We start from the raw sequence: 6,000 nt of genomic DNA on the forward strand, positions 1-6,000 counted from the left end.
CTTTAGTTGTAAGGAATTACTAGTCAGAGAATCAGTCAATTAGTCATCTAGAACTTAAAAGCAGCGTTGTCAACTTGTGGAAATTACTCAGTCTGCGAGGAATCTCATGTTAAATGGCAATTTATTTTGTATTGGCATTATGGGAGTATTTTGACATCTCATCGTTAATGTAATACCGGTAGTCCAGGTCGAAACACTTATATACTCTCCATACTGCGATACCGTGTTTCAATTCTGTAAAATGTTATTGTTAAATTTTGGATTTTATAAGTTGTCACTTGACTACCTCTCACGTGATACACTTATTTTCATCCAAAATTTGCCTTAAATTACCTCCAAATATCAAAGACCTTTTGCATTCTGTTGGAGCTCATTTCAGTGGAAGTTCACAATTGATATTCAAAGTGTTTTAATAGCTGTTTCATTTGAAGATTCTCAAAATTCTTGCCTTAGCTCATACTCAATAGCAATCGCTAAGAGCATATGTATATGTATATGGAGAGAAACAGTATTTTTTTATCCGTCAAAGACTATTGAAGAAATGCTGATTATAAAGAGCCACCAATCTCCTATGGTATATTTAGAATTCATGTCTTATTGAATTTTATAGCTAATGAATTTTAATACTTTGTTTAAATTAGAGTTAACGAAACGATACGAAAAACTTTAACGCATGCTTTAGAAATGGATGAAATATATGTTGGATTAAAGGGTGGAAACTCTATCGAAAATGTGAAAAAAAGATAAATATGTACTTCGTGCTGCTATTGCAGATTTATTTAGAATATGCCGAGAATTCTGTTACATTGACCTCACATATTACCCAGTGATTTGATTTCAGTGACCGTTTATTTTCTTTTATATCTGCTATAAAGCCGTCAAAAGTTCAAGAGCTACCGATCAACTCACTGGAACCAGTGCTGAAGCAATTTCCAATGCTTCATAAGTATATGACAGGACTAAAATTAAATAATGAGTTGCGAGCTCATGCTCTAATGGACCTTTATCAACCTTGGCTTGAACTTCATGAAGATAAGATTGATGGTGAATACTACTGGTGTAAAATATTTCGCTTTAAAAATCTCTGCGAGTGAATAGTCAATAACCAAATATAAAAATTGTGATAAATTGTGATTGTGAGCGATTAAATACACATACAGTAATTTTATATATTTATGTACTGTATGTAATTATACTGTGTGTTAATGACACTGAAGGAAATGATCGACAAATTGAGCGGCAGTGTAATGTTTATCTCACTAAGCAAAATGCTTGCAAGAAAAATATAGAAAAAAATTTATAGTTATACGTCATAACATTTGGCCTCACAAATTTCATAATACTCTATATTAGGGAAAGAGAGAAAATATATATAATTTAGAATTGTTTCCTTTCTTAAAATTGTTTGGAAGGGAAATTGTGGGGTATCAGAATTTGATTAATTGGCATAGGCAACTCTGCTTACGAGTGTTCAACTTACAGGCCATCCCTAAAAAACAAATCAGGAATATTACATTCATAGCATTTTCCCACCGCCTTAAGCATTACACTATCAAGTCTGCATTGAAACAAAATTATTTATTTGTAACATAAGCATAATTAAACACTAAAATAAAGTGAATAATTTAAGTTATAAAATGTCATAATAATAGTTGTTATTATACCATCTAAGATAGTTATATGTTTTATATATAAATGGTTGATTTATTATTACGAAGTTTGTTGTTGCCCTCAATGTTTTCTAATACATAAATATGCTAAATACGCCTGGTAAAGACGTCTGAGTAAGGGTCTAGTTTGTCTGCTTCTATAAGTTAATGTTCGACGCACATTGCGGAAATTGCTATTTTCCATTAAGATGTAAATATTTCATTCATGTGAACCTTGTGTATACGTAATACATTAAAGTAGAACGTTAGCATATATATCATGTCTTCAATATTAATTTTAGTCAAATGGCAATGGCATTTTCAAGATGATGTTGTTTTAGCTGCTACCTACACTTTAACAAAAATAACTAGAAATGACGTAGACTAAAATAAATGACAGTGATATAAATGTTTTAAGGAGTTTATAAAATTTAATACTCGTAGACAGAAATTAGTACAATTTAGTTTATTCCAAGCATTTTCCATCGTTCAATGAGTTTCGTATTATCGTGTTCTTCTGCGGAGATCAAAGTAAGAAGTGTTGCTCAATCAGGTAATGTGTCGTCAACTAGAAAATATTGTAATCGGAAGGAACAATATTTGATGAAAATATCGGATGGGAAACCATTTAAGCTACTTTATGTAAATGTTAATTCATGTTAACGGTCTTTAGAATATGGTGAAACAAAATTTTCATGTTGTACAATCACTTGATAGCAGGTTTTCTTCTCTAACGGCCATTTGTATGCTAACAGAAACGTATCAATTTCAATATATAGCGGTCTCCCAGAATTATTCAATTTCCTTTTTATTTTCAATTAGATAATCTAATGAATTTTCGATTTTTCCCTATTGATGCTTTCGACACTAACTTCCAGGATATTTAGTCCCTTAGAGCAATCAAAAGGTTGCATTGATAGATATCTTAAAATAAAAAAAAATTAAAGGCAAACCTCCCGTAAATCATATTTAATTAACTAAAAAGTTAATTGTACGAAACAAGAAAAATATGCAATGCGAATAAAATATATCCTGTACTTGAAGGTTATGTTATTGGTAGAAATATAAGTTAACGATATTACGTAATGAATATAAGAATGAATGAATTATGAAAGAATAGCCTCAATATGTTTCCTATAAGTGACCCTGTTAAGTGTAAAAATGTGGGATGCAAAATTTTAAAAATGCCTTAACAGAGAGACCCCTCGGATTTCTACGAAAAATTGATTGTCTCCATAGAATCTAGCCTATCCTAAGTTTAGTGTTACTGATCAAATAACCCTTACCATTTCGGTATGGGTGTTGACGTGTACTGGATAGAACCTCTACTTCGTTATGATTGTTTTTGTGGTCCTGTATTTGTGTTCATTTTTAAATAGTATATGCAGTATTTATACTATTAACACCCGCCCTCTTTAGATCAGCATTGAGCTATTGTATAGTCGCGAAATGAAGATACTCGTCATAGCAACAAAAAGGAAATAATATTTTGCTAAGTTTAAAACATTACTATTCAAAATGTGAAGACAAAATCAAAATATGTTACATCCCTAGCTAGTAGCGATCTCTTCTACAATCTTTACACCATTTTTGAACATAAATTTTCATGATTATAGAAATATATATGAAAAGTAACTGAGGCATCGATGGCAACAAATATTCATCACAAGGATCCCCATATATGGTCAACTGTCGATAACTTCTCGGTCAGTGCCAAAATAATCTCCAAACTTCAAAATATAAAAGTTGTATTTAATTTTAATCTGAATTCCCAGATATCTATCATTTAACCATCGTGTTAACAAAATTAATAATTAGGATAGACAGCGAGTAGACCTCCAGTACCCATCCAGCCTTAAATTTAAAAGCAACTATGACTAAAATATAAATATGATTTTTTTGAAGAAGGCTTATCCTAATAGCAGAGTACAAAACCGCAATATATTTACGCACACAACTAAAGATACGGACTACATCATAGAGAACGAAAACTAGTTAAACAGTCAAAAAGCCTTGAAGAAGGCAACAAAAACTAGGGATTCTACAGGCAAGATCATATTTGACAATAAAACTCAAAAGTTAAGACGAGAAATAAAAAAAATTAAGAAATATAAACCCCCATTTTATATCTAGAATAGCTACTAGCATAGCACAAGGATCCTAAGGGTAGATATTATACCACTTGTATGAAGCAAGTTATGAGCTCAAATTGAGACAACAGAAAGTGGCTAAAGTTACATTAATACAGACTCAAAAATTAATTAATAGTGATAACTCAAAAGAAGACATTATCCTAATCCAGATCTAATTGCCTCAAACATAACAGAAATTAATAGGAGACTTACATCTAGACCCAGGGGTTCCTATAAAGAAGGGATCAATATATTCGTGAAGAAATACCAAGCCAGACTACTAATGGGAACCTTGAGTCCTTTCAACTACTACTAAAGAATAAAATTAAAAGAGACTTTATTATCATTATAATTCAACTAAATTGTTTAGAATGAACGTAATCTTAAAATGCATCCAATTTCTATTCAACAGACAAAAATCATAGAAATATATGTCATATATCAAAATGTTCTACAAAAGTATTCACACTGAATACATCAATTCACTACAAACCAAAACACTGATTACCTCCTTTTAAGCATTTAATAAAAAAAAAACTGAATAAAAACCTTGTTGAAAGTTACTTGGGTTATCGAGTCGAGTTAATATTGAATGTATGACACGTTGACGTTCTACTATAATACATTACTTATCCAAACAAGTTCAGGGTTCGCATAATTAAAATAGGTTAACCCTGATGCAAAATAACAATTTTTTCTACGTACGTGATATCTATGTTAGCTATGAACACGAAAAAATTGCCTACATCATAATAATTAATTGTATTGGCTTTAGAGCTATTCTAATTAATCAAACAATCAATTGTAATTTATTTATCATTATTCTGTTTAAAACAAACTGAGTAATGCGTTAAAGTAGTATTAGAGTTTTGTTGCTTATTATAGATATTTATTTCAGTTATTTCTATTTAAATACATTCAATGAGTTATATAGTTAATACTAGCGACCCGCCCCGGCTTCGCACGGGTGCAATGCTGATACTAAATTAAATACACTACAGAAATAATATGAACGTTGTATATAAAAACATAGCGGCCTGCTCCGACTTTGCACGGGCATAAAATATATATGCCTATGTCACTCAATGAAAACATGATTAAAATCGATCCAGTATTTTTGGTTCATTCATTACTACCCTTGGCCTGCACGCATTAAATTTGGAGTAAAACAATTCCTCTTCCCCTATACTTACTATGAAGATTTCCTGCTATCTTTGGAATATCTAAATTCATACAATTTTTATTACATTACACATTTTTAAACGCAAATTTTAAATTTGTAATATCTCCGAAAATATTTGTTTAATTTACATGCTGTAAGGAACCATATTGATCTGTATTAATTGAACACTGTATTTAAGGTACTTAATTCGATAAGGATTAATGCCGTATTGCTTAAAATAGCTTCGTAAATAAGCCATTTTCTCACGTAAAAAGTAAACAATAAAAATGGTTAATGTGGGTTATCGCTAAAAGATAAACATATACCATCGCGGACTTTTTTGTAGACCTTTTTATGGTGTACAATACTGTAGTACATTAATTTGATCTAACTCGTAGGGTTAGGCAGCGTTTTTGCTAATTGCTAAATAAGCCTATAAAAATAGGTTAATTTACGACATCACGTTAGAAACTTCTAAAATTAGCAATGTTGCCTTAGTATATTATGCATGTATTATACATATAAACCTTCCTCTTGAGTGACTCTATCTATTGAAAAAAACCGCATCAAAATCCGTTGCGTAGTTTTAAAGATTTAAGCGCACATAGGGATATAGGGACAGAAAAGGCGACTTTGTTTTATACTATGTAGTGATAATGTAAATAGTCCTAGATTAAAAATACAATACAACTTAGACTCAACCAAAAGTTTTTTTATCATCCAAATCTCACTTTCAACTCCTTGTCATGTTTCCCCACAATATCTGCTTATAGTGGATGTGCAAACAATAAAAGCATAATTTTTAAGAAGTTAAAATTCAACTCACTATCTTAATATATGGTAAATACTATAATAATAATAATAAATAATGAAACAAATTACTCATAGCAAATATATAATAAAATAGTTACATCAAAGCTACAGACCATAGATGATACTAATATGAAGAAATCTTCAAACTTCTAATAAAATATCTAACGTTTGTCATAGTTCCAATCTATGTTAAAAATATACAAATTCAATATCCATGTGTACTTATTTCTAGTGATATCTTTAG

Source organism: Rhynchophorus ferrugineus, unplaced genomic scaffold (assembly GCF_030347505.1).
Source record: "Rhynchophorus ferrugineus isolate W39M unplaced genomic scaffold, kcgeb_rfMv2 rfM1, whole genome shotgun sequence".
In the NCBI taxonomy this organism is placed as follows: domain Eukaryota; kingdom Metazoa; phylum Arthropoda; class Insecta; order Coleoptera; family Curculionidae; genus Rhynchophorus; species Rhynchophorus ferrugineus.